The sequence below is a fragment of the Acipenser ruthenus genome, chromosome 25 (assembly GCF_902713425.1).
Source record: "Acipenser ruthenus chromosome 25, fAciRut3.2 maternal haplotype, whole genome shotgun sequence".
Classification (NCBI taxonomy): domain Eukaryota; kingdom Metazoa; phylum Chordata; class Actinopteri; order Acipenseriformes; family Acipenseridae; genus Acipenser; species Acipenser ruthenus.
The window spans coordinates 8,847,323-8,859,494 of record NC_081213.1 but is presented as its reverse complement, the minus strand read 5'-3'; the positions used below and the strand labels follow the sequence as shown (position 1 = coordinate 8,859,494).

The window sequence follows — 12,172 nt, the reverse complement described above, 5'->3', positions numbered from 1 at the left end:
TAAAAGCAGTGTGATAAACTGACATAGAAACAATAGCTTGAGTTATCCATCTTCATTTTGTGCATACTTCTATCAGGTGATATATGACTTCATTTTAAGAAATGGAAAGAAGGATCTGAATGAATTCTCAAAAACAAAAATCATACAGCTGCTTACTGCTGTGAAGGAGTTGATGAGGGAAGACTCCATTAATATGCAGGTAATCAATAATTTAACCTTTGGCAGCTTATTTATTTGGCAGCTTATTTATTTGTCGCATTGGATATAGGTGTCTGCAATAATAATATAACCGTGATCAGCCTTGGAGGCTTTGTTTTTAAAGAGTTTAAATATTTGTATCCTGTTTATATTATGCAGTTGCTGACTGAGAAGAAGTTGTTATAAGGCATTGATGCAGACAAGATGGTGGTGACAAATCTTGGCAAGATGGCTTCCCAATTAATAGCACTAGCCCGAAGACTCAATTAAAGCAGATGTGTGTAAAAAAAAATAAACAGCTGCTTGAATGACCTAGAGAAGAAAGGTAACAAGCTTTGGTTTGAGTTTTGATTCAGTTCTGGAAAACATTGAGGTTGACATTACATTTTCTTTTTTTGGATTTTAATATTGATAGCTATGAAAATATTTATTCATGTAAATAGATATACTGTGTGTGTGTGTGTGTGTATAATATATATATATATATATATATATATATATATATATATATATATATATATATATATATATATATATATATATATATATATATATTTATATACAGGTATTTTTTAAAGCAGCTGACACCTGGATCATTTTGGAATGCGATTTCTCTGGATACTGGTACTGATGTCAAGTAACAACCTATCGGTTATTATGTTTTTTTTTTTTTTTTCTAGGTTTGGAGTTGACTGCAGCAATATTACTTCTACCATCCCTGTTAAAAGAAGATTAGTCAACTTTATTTGTGATAGATCAGGTACATTTGGATTGATCGGTTGTTTCCATCTTTTACTGCTTGTAGGCTGAATGTAAGAGAATGTAAAAGAAACATTGCAACTAACAGATATATTTACATTTTGTATACCTTTTGCATGTACTATGTATTACTATTTGATCAAAACAAAAGTTTGTAAATGTTTTAGAATATTTTTTCTGATATTATGAAAACATAAGTGGCCTTTCCTTCCACCCCATGTGCATTTGTAATAGGTCTTATGTATATTCAGCCAGTGCAATTATCCTATCAGAAACATTTTGAATAACCTCCGTCCATAATGTTTTTTTTTTGTTGTTTTGTACTGTATTTTTTTTTTGACATGTATGGGTTTCTGAATTTAAAAAATATATATTTCAGGACCCAGCCCCCCAACCTCTGTGATTTGTTTTACATGACTGTACAGAGGGAACTCCTATGTCATACGAGAGAGTGACCGTCGTAATGGATGGCCAGTCCATGCTAACTGATGATTTGAATCTGGATGCGTCTCTTGCTTTGGGGGCTGTCTGTTTTTTCTTTATATTATATATTTGGTATTGAATATCCAAAGCAGACGAGGAAGACAATGAGCTTTTTGGAGGCATTTGTCTTCAAACTTAATACTTTAAAGTATTAAAAGACTATATAATGCTGTTTCGGCCTGTGTTTAGAAAATAAACACATAAAATGATCATTAAGGTTCTGTTCTGAAAGTGCTGCAGAAATGTTTAGTGTTTTAAGTTTGTTTTTACTGGAGTTTACTGGAGAAAATGTGAAGGAAGTCTTCTAACCCTTTCATTTTAATTAATTTACTTAATTTCAATTTAATTATGTACATATTTTATGATTGTATTTAATAAATGGAGCTGCTTTTCTCCAATTAGAGAAAAAAAAAGTTTTGCTGTATTTTTTTTTATTTTAATTCACCTTACACAGAAGTAGTTAGTAATTTGTGTGTTCTATTTATTACTGCTTTAACTAATAATGAAGATATTTCTATAGCTTACTTACAGAGGAGAATTGTAAAAGGGAATGGTCTATCTACATAGTTAAATGTTACAATAACAAAAATACACTACATTAATCTTTAATTTCACACAATGATTTTGTAGTAGGAGCAATATAATAAAAATCAAGATGGGAGGGTCTGTATTGCAGACAAAATATGTATGGGTAAGGAAATGGTTTGAAAGAATCTTTTGGGGGGGGGGGGGAGAACCTAAAAAGTTCTTTAAATAACCATTTTAAAAGGTTCTTTGAAGAACCTTTTCAAAATGGTTCTTTGAAGAACCAAAAAAGGTTCCCCTATGACATCGGTGCAAAAAACCTTTAATGGTTCTAGATAGAACCTTTTTTTCTAAGTGTGTATATGTATAATATATATTAGGTCATTATTTGTTATGCCAAGTTGATCAATATTCTTTTACCAGTATCGCTAAGTCAAATCAATCACTTAATACATCTCCATGGATCTATTCATATAGGCAGCATTAACATACAGGAAGTCTTGTTTTAAAATTCAATTCTGTTTAGCCTATTCTATTACAATTTTTACTTCAAATGTTATCTTTAACCTCACATGTTTACTTAGATTTCCATGCAGAAGCCTTCAACACTTTAAGGACCAGAATTAAGCCTAATTATTACAAATGCATCTTTCAAGTTAGAAATATGAAGATGGAATAGCCCAATACAAAATATGTTTCTATTACAACTTTGTAGCAACACTTTGGTTGTAATAAAGAATGTTATTAACGATAATATATGGTTAATAACAACAGGCTACAGTGTTACAGTGTTAGCAAAATTAACTAAAACAATATACTATGATAAGAATATAATTAACATGACATTAAGCGTTACACTGCTAATGTGACATTACAATGTGTTTGTAATACAGTTTTATTTCTGGGTATTCAGATCCTATACAATCACTGTTTATTATCTGTTATTTAGACTATTTCTTTACACAGGTCTCCTGCAGTATGATTTTTATTTTGTGAAAAAGAAGCAGTTTTACTAACCTGGAGCCGGCACTGTCAGAGAACAGCAGATGTGCAGGGAATTCATCATCCAGAACTCCACACCTAGAACCACACCTAGAACCAGAACAACAGCAGGAGTCAGAACTCACTTTGGTTGAAGGGAGTTTTACACATCATAATTCATTGGTGTCTGTTTCCCCTGCATTGAGCCCTCTGCAGTAGAAAGGGATATTGTTGACTGTCCAGTTTGTTTACAGTCTCCAATAGTAGTTTTCTATAGAGACACAAATCCTCTCCAGTGAAATGCGCTTGACACTCTGTCAGAGCACTTTGCCCACTGCTTGTTTAGAAAGGCATTGGACAATGGTTCTCTAAAAGGCTATGGAAATCTTTTTGTTTCTACAGCTGGTTTAATCACAAGACAGCGGTACTAGCACTCATTTAGAGTGACTGTAAACAGTGTTTGAGAAATAAAGAATTATTTTATGCAACAGATTATAAACACATTTCAGTATAAGCATTTATACATCATGCTTTATCTGTGCTTCACCATCCATTCACTAATGATCTACAATGAAATACAATATTCCAATTAGATCTTATGCAATCGATTTTAAACACATTTTTAATTTTCAAGTAATTAAAAAGAAACTATAATTTGTCCCATAAGATGTGTGTTTAATTCTTGAACAGTTGGTTCAACATTGCAGACAGACAGAAGGACAGACAGACAGCTAGACAGACTGACGAAGAAGAAACGTACCCACCTGAGAAGCAGCCCGTCCATTAGTTTCGGTTTCCGTCAAACAGTGACATGTTTTGCGGCTTCTTTGGTATTAATAAATGGGTGTTCTCTCGGATTCAGCCCGTCGGTATTTGTTACTCGTAGATGTCTTAATTCAGAATTGCCCACAGCTTTGGCGCTTCCTATCTTGAGCAATCTGCCAGGTCAACCCTGTACCTATAGTCTGCATATAAACCTCAGTGGCCCTGAGTCCGACCTCAGTGATTTTTCCTTCTTAGCTTCAGAATCCTCCCTTCTCCACCACGCATTTATACAGGAGAGACTGACCGGGAACTTTACAAACCCTTACTCAACCACCGGCCGCGTTAACCGCAATCCACTTTGAATAACAGGTCATGCAACATCAGCCGAGCTATTGTATTCACACTCTCCCATTCTCCCTTTATTTTATACCAATACAAACCTCCATTTCTGAATTTGCAACAGGTGTTCTCCGAACCTGATTTAATGGGGGTGGGGACAGGGACCGGACCAGCATATACAGCTATGGACAGAAGTTATGCATCACCCTATATAATTAACTCCTTTTGCTTCATTGAATGACACCTGCTGAATAATGTTACGTTGACATATTTATTTACATAGGGCTACCGCGTTGTCGTTTTCCACTATCATTGTGTAGTTTCTTTGAATACATGATGTTAAATAAAATATCTAAATTATGTTCATATCGGTTTTTTTTTAATTATGTCTTAATCCTACAATCTAGGTGATACAAAACCTTTGGCCATAGCTGTATATATGCGTGTTCCACATGCACCCGACAATAGATGGTATTACTTTGGCATCTGCTCAGGTGAATGAGTGGGAGGATACTTAGAGCCAAAGAGGAATTGTCTTTGTTTCTTCGCCAGCCTGTTCTGCAGTGTTCCTTTGTATTACCGGGGCACGGTGTATCTGTTTACCGCGGTGCCCAGAATCCAATCTATGGGCTGCCCACGAGGGAGTGAGTCAGGCGTGAGTCATCGTCATCAACAGATCGGCGAGCAGGCGCTTTTGAGAAACTTGCAGTTAGGACAAGGGACTCGGGGGACGATATAACAGTCCTTCAGTCCAGGGCACAGGACAGACTTGCCGAGCAGCTGCCAGGGTCTGACCGCAATATAGGCACGGGCCAAGGCTGTGGTCTGACCGGACTGAGAAAGCTGATGTAGGCGGGTTACCAAGCTGTCTGTCCTGCTGGTCGCGTCGTTAAGAAAGGCCACCCCTTTGTCACCGAGAACTGAAAATTACTAAGAGGCTGTAAATATTAATAGTCGTGTTTATCCATGATCTATCCCTCTCTTTATAACAAACAGCTGCTGATTCGTTACAGTTCGTCAGTTTCCGAGAGAAAACGTCTTTGTTCCTGCGATAAAACTAAACAATGGATGAACGCTGCGGTGGCTTTCGTTTCTGAAATTTTAACATTGTTTTTGGTTGCGTGACAACGTTATTTCGGCCTGACCACATCAGCATCTAAGAATACAAATTACAAGTGTGGGACGATATCAAACATTCCAGCAACATGGGGTGAATTGTTACACCCATTTAGTGTTTTACTAACGCAGGCCCAGCGGGTAATGACAATTGAATCCATTTAACGGTGTAGACAACCCGCAGTCATCATGGACCGTCATGACCTGTTCAAAACCAAGCAAGACAAACCAATGATGGTTATTGTAGGAAGTCCAGTCAAGGAAGGACTAGCTTTTTAAATGATATACTGTTTCAAAGCTCATCAACAAATGTAGAAAGAAAGACCAGAATCTGAAGTGCATTTTTTTGATCAAACAAGGTTACCCCCAGTAATTATAAACCAATTAAGTTAATAACTACTGGTTTATGGTTTAGTTTGAGAGGAATCCAGATACTGTGTGTGATGTGAGGATTTGAAGCCACTGACAAAGACTTCTTGTCAAAAGGTTCCAGAAAACGTAAACCATTTTATATTTGTTGGCATTAATAATATTCTGGCATGGTTATAAGTCCATTCCCAATATAGGTTGACCCAGTGTACAACAGATAGTCAGACTGATAGTGGCCACTGATGAGTGAATTTTATTAGGGTCACCGTTTTCAAAGACTCCACAAGGTGCTGGAAGGTGTCTCGTGGATGTTAATCCATACTGTCATTAGTATTTCATTATTTCATGCAGTTGGTGCAGAGAGGCAGGCAGGCGATTGTGCATCGTTCAGGTTCCCCCTCAAGCCATTAGCACTCAATTCTGGCACGGTGGTTTGGTGCATTCTCATCTTGAAATGAGTCACTTTGGATAAGGTTTCCTATTGTTTTTCTGGCAATACGCTGCAATGCTGGCGCTGACAAGTAATATAGACCCTTTGGCTGATCTGACCTACATTGCATGTGTCAATGACAGGCAACTGGATCTACAGATCTAAAGAGCAGCTCCTGCACTCATGCAGCTGGTCTCACAGATTACACTAGTCTTGAGCTTCCTTCCATCAAATAACATTAGCTAGTCAAAGCAATTTATAATACCAGCAATGGTATCACAGACCACCCAAATGACCTGCAAATTGACATTAAAACCTGCAGACCCGCGACAGTACAACCCGCAAAATAAACATATATGTAAGAGCACTGTTTAAGTGATATAAAAAATTAAGTTTGTCATTATCAGCATATGATTGTATGTGCACTCCATTCATTGATGAGTTCTTAATTCAAGTTGCAAATCATATCATTTTAAATCTCTCTCACTCAACCCAACTACACAGGGAGGTCCTGCACCAGGAACCTGTCCTCTCACACTCAACCCAACTACACAGGGAGGTCCTGCACCAGGAGCCTGTCCTCTCTCACTCAACCCAACTACACAGGGAGGTCCTGCACTATCAATTGACACTTTACCCTCCCAGAGTCCAGAACTGAAACCAAGGCAAAGCCAGGAGACCAAGAGCAGCTGTGGGCCATGCAGCAGCAGCAGCAGCAGTGTGCTGGGATCTTCTGACTTGGCTGTTCACTAATGTTAGCCCCTTGTGAAATGGTTCTTACCCAGCTAGACTCACCCAACAACAAGTAAGGTAGGTAGGTGGTTGTTCACATACCTAATGCTACCTCATAAACAGACACGCACAACACGACTGCTTGTGATTTTCTCCTTGGTGGGGGCAATGGTGAGCTAGGAAGGGATGAGCTTTGATTGGCTGAACTGCCTCTTCTCCTTCGCAAATGTTTCCCATGTTCCTTTGTTCTAAATCAACCATGAATACAGATGATCCAATTTTGTTAAATGTTACGTTTCTGAGAGGAGACTGTAAAACTAGCTGGAAACTACTCAGAATATTAAAACAACTAGATTAGTTCTTGGTAGGTTCATAATATTTCATACACTGCTGCCTTTGTTCCTTCAGAATAGAGCCCAGAATACTCAAGCGCTCCTATTAAAATGAATTTCTTTTCACAACCCCTGTGAGGTCATTTCTGGATTAAAAATGCATTATTTTACAAAAAGCAATCATTGACCAAAATGCTTTTTTATTTTCTCTATAAGCCAAAGTGAAATAAAGATTTTGTATTATGAAGGAAATGCACAGTATTCATTTGAGCTGTTTTGCCTCACTGTTATCAAAACAACCCTCATGCCATCCAGTTTGAATGCAATTTGAATACAATAATAATAATAATGTTAAAGTAATCTTTAAAATTAGTTTTAACTTGGAAAAAACTGCAAAATAAAAAGCAAATTTAATTATGATTTTTTTTTTAAATAATGTGTATATTAATTTTTTTTATAACATTTTCTATGTGCTACATACAATTTATGTAATTATCACTACAGCTTTAAAATACACATTTTGATGTGACATGCATTTTTACAGCACCTAATATACTTTATGGGTATGTCTGACACAATCAACAGGTTCAAGTATTTGTGAATAACCTTTTTAACAAACCCCCGTTCTTTACAGCTACTGCATTGTTCCTGGGAGATCCTTTCTAGAACAACTGATTTAACCGTGGTTTCCATAGTGACACAATTGCCCTTCCTTCCCTCTGGTAAGAGGAAACGACCTTCACCTGACCTTTGACACTGGGAGATTCCTCTAAACAATCCCACACGCGTGCAAACAGGACCATTACTGGTGAACGATAGGCTCGGAAGTGTCATACTGGGAGCCTGTGATTTATTGCTGTGGAATGCAGGGGACTAGAATCATAATGGTCACAAGACTATGATGTTTATCATTAAAGGAATACTCTATACCTTCTGAATTGGAATTTTCTTTCTATCTATCTATCTATCTATCTATCTATCTATCTATCTATCTATCTAGCTATCTATCTATCTATATCTGTCTATCTATCTGTCTGTCTGTAGCTATATCTCCTTCAGCCCTGGGACCACAGATGTGGAAATAAAATGTCGTTAAATATATACAATTAATCTTGTGTCTAATTTTGAAAAGTAATATTAATGCATTTATTTCGCCTATTTCCTTAGATTTTAAATAATATTGTGACTGTAGGAGATACATCTACATCTCTCTTTATATCTACAGCAGTGTACACGTGTATTGAACACCTCATTGCTTCTGTAGTTTTGATTTGTTGTGCATATGAAATCAAACCACTGGAACTGAACATATTAGAAAATTGTCAAAATAGGCAAGTTTGTGTTTGTCTAAATTAATTGATGACTTTAATAGGCCACTCATGCAATTCATTTAAAATAGTAAGAGAAAAGGAACACATAGCTACAAATGGTAAAATGCACGAGACTTTTTAGAAGTTGTTTAAGGGGCTTAATTAAAGCACAAAGTGGTCTACTGTTTTTGACAAGTGCCTGCTGTTTCTATATCACTTACTGACTTCATGCAGATAGGTATATAAGGACAGCTCTTGAGGTGTAAATGTGCACACTGCTGTAGATCTGTATCTATCTGTATACACCCTTCGCTCACTGCATGTATGATTGCTGCATGTTAAATTCCTATCTGTACAATACTTTATAATGTGTGTTTTTAAAGTCTTGGCAGTTTCTCACCATATAAAGTTCACAAATGCAGTTTAAAAACATCTTTCTTTTTTTATTTTATTTATTTATTTTTTTAAATGTGCCCCAGGGGATATATCTGGATGCGTTTATTATCTCATTATATGTGTTTCTAACCCTCGTTTACTGCTGTTTCTGAGCTCATTCTAATCTGTTTACTGCTGTTTCTGAGCTGACAGATAGTGGGCTTGTTTAATGAAGTCACACCAGAATGCGGTACCTGTGTTGCAGCCTCTGAGCAAGCTTGAGCAAGGTGGAATTTCAGTAAGGACTGCAGTATAATAATGACCTGAGGCTTGTGCACCCACTCATTTCTTCTCCCTTTTAACAATTAGTTTGTTAAAGATATGTAATAGTTTCAATGGCCGAGTTTCCACGCAGCTTAGAAAGTCGTCACACAGTCGTTATTAACGTGACGTAGCAGAAGATACCACACACGTTCCACACAGGAAGTGCGCATCTGAAACATTGCACGACTCTAAATGGGGTAGGTTAATCGTCTTCTCACGCTAAAAAGTAATTCACAGCATGAATGCTATTAATATATGCGCTTATGAAAATGTAAAATATATAAAATGAAAACTGAATACATACTACAAATTTATCTCTCTCTATATAGTGCTTATGAATCTACTGTGATATGTTTAATTATATTACAATATATTTAAAAATACTATTTTTAAGGCAAATATACACAGTAAATATTGTATATATTCTGAAAAATATATATTTTACAATATACATATATACAGCTATGGACGGAGGTTTTGCATCACAATTAGAATGAACTCATTGTGCTTCATAAAGTCGAATGAAACCTGCTGAAATATGTTACATTAGCGTATTGAATTACATACCGCTTTGTAGTTTTCCATATACTTAAAAAAACATGGCAACAAATGGAAAAAATGTCTTTGATTACATTATGTTAAATAAAAGATCTAAATTATGTTCGTATAGCTTAAAAAAAAATGTCGCGATCCTAAAATACAAGGTGATGCAAAACTTTTGGACATAGCTGTACGTATATTTTCATATATATTCTTACAAAACTGAAAACTTAATATGGAAAATATATATTGTAAATGTATTCTTGAATGAATTTATATTATAATCAACCAATCAGTGTTGTTTTCATCAAAACATTGTGCATAGATGTCATCCTGTGCATTGAGCATAAAAAAGCAGTTTGTGTGAGGAATGACACCGCAAATAAAATGAAGAGACACACAACATATTCATTCATAGTACAGAAAACTACAAAATACCAGGGAACGGAAACCACAGAGATCTACCACGTTATTTTATTTCAATAGGAATCCCTTTTAGGTCATTGGCACATTAAAGGGGACTGGTTGTGTTAAAAAACCTGATAAGAGGTAAGAACATCGATTTTAAAGCATGGGCTGGAACTCAGAAGTGAAGAGAGTAGGGAATACATTTAAACAACATCTTATAAATGGTAATGTAAGAATCTGTGTTCATAGCAATGTGCCCACTTTATTAAGACCCCCAGTTAGCAATGGAACACCACCCTCTTGTATGCAAACGAGGCTGGATCCTTCAATTCCCCTGGAAGGTCCGATAACGCCCTGTGTGAGCTGAAGATTGTAACAAGTCCATACCCCTCAATGCTGAATGTCCTGCCAGTGAGCAGACATCAATTTCACACCATGTAATAGCTGTCCTGATAAAATCAATAGCTAAGGTCACCAGCTGCCCCCCCCCCAGCATAGTGACCACTGCAGCTAACAACCCCAAACAGCCATCGAGAAGCTGTCAGTGACTTGACACTGCCCAGAGAGAAATAATCAATACAGCCACTTCATAAGGATTGATTTGATCCTCTGAGATTGCTTAGAGCTGCTATTTTAAAACCAATTTGGGAGTGTGTTGTGTGTTTTACTTATTTATTATTATTATTATTATTATTATTATTATTATTATTATTATTATTATGATGATGATGATGATGCTTTCAGTTTTTTTATGTTTGTATTTGTCCCGTTTTGTAAACAGTGAGGCCTTGGGTCATAGGGCTATTTTAAGAGACGTTGCATTAAAAGTATTGACCATATAGATCAATATAACAACAGGCTTTGCAGAAATCCATTATGGAATTCCTATACGCCCCCCCCCCCCCCCCCCCAATACACCAGCAATTTTTGGGTCCGTATTCATTTAGTTTAATATTCAGATCCCTCCGGCCCACAAGGAGAAGGTAGCGTGCACTGTTTACAATAAGCAGCTGGATTGGCGGCTCCCTGCAGATCGATGCATGATCCTGTCCAATTCATATCCCTGCTAAGTGATTAACAGATAGGAAGCAGAAATCAATACCAGAGCAAGGTACTCCTCTCCCTGCGCTTGCCAGCATCAAACCTGAGCTCAGCAGCAACGGCAATCCACAACGCTACCAGTTATTTTCTCCTATAGTCAGACGCTTATTTTTGAAAAACACTTCCTTTTTCTTTTCCGACAGACAGCAAGAGGGGAAAAAAGGAACAAAAGAAGAGATCACTTACTAGAGCTCTGCAAAAAAGTCTCCTGTGTGTGTTTTGATTCGAGTTAGACCAAGATGGCAGACTCTGTTTCAGGACCCCGGACAGCGTTGTCCTGTCATTGCAGCAGAGAGAGGGGCAGGCTTCCAGTTAACATACTGGAAGAGGCAGTCTTAGGGTGTCAGCCACCAAAGACTATATCACATCGCTTCAACTTGGTTTCATGTATCCGTGGCATATACTTGTGATACCTAATGCCCTGTAAATATTAGACTGCCGAGCCAGGCAATTAAGGAACCTTAGAACCTGTTGCCATGCTAAGAGCCTATCAATCTTTTTGGTGTGGATGTCAGTGGCAAGACAATGGAAATTTACACAGATTGCCCAGGTTTTCAGCAGCTGAAGAAGACACTGATATAGCAGTAGTAGTAAAGTCCAATTCAGTCAATGCTTTTTACTTCAGCTAGAGAGTGACGTTTTCATTAGACAAGACACCACCGAGGTGAAATGACAGAGGAAGTGCAACACTAACAGACTTCCTGAGATTAAGACACTGGGACTGAGAACTTTCTTTATTCTAGTGTGCAACCACATGCTTGCTTACCTGAGTACAACGTGAGACCTATGAAACACCTGCAATGCATTTTACTGGAGTGATCTGTTAGAACCGTCTACTTCAAAACCCCAAATGTGACATCTACCTAACTGCAGAACAGGTTGATGGAATTATGGCATTGCAACACTACCTGACAGCCTGTTGTTTGCTTATTAACCAATTGGATACTGGTCCTTTTGATTGACATGATTAAAAGCCAATCACGGAGTTCCAACTGCATCAGATGGATGACATAACCTTTTTGAACTTGGATCCCAGTGATGATGCAATTGAGCTCAGGACACTGAAAAAAAACTAACAAGATAAA

The 12,172-nt window shown here is 37.1% G+C and overlaps 1 long non-coding RNA gene across 1 annotated transcript; it reads left to right on the top strand.

The window, feature by feature from the left end:
• On the top strand, positions 1-919 carry LOC131701562 (uncharacterized). The gene is made up of 3 exons (XR_009308875.1): positions 1-199; positions 358-523; positions 879-919. It is a non-coding gene; the product is annotated as an uncharacterized LOC131701562 (long non-coding RNA).
• Positions 920-12,172: the final 11,253 nt, after the last annotated feature.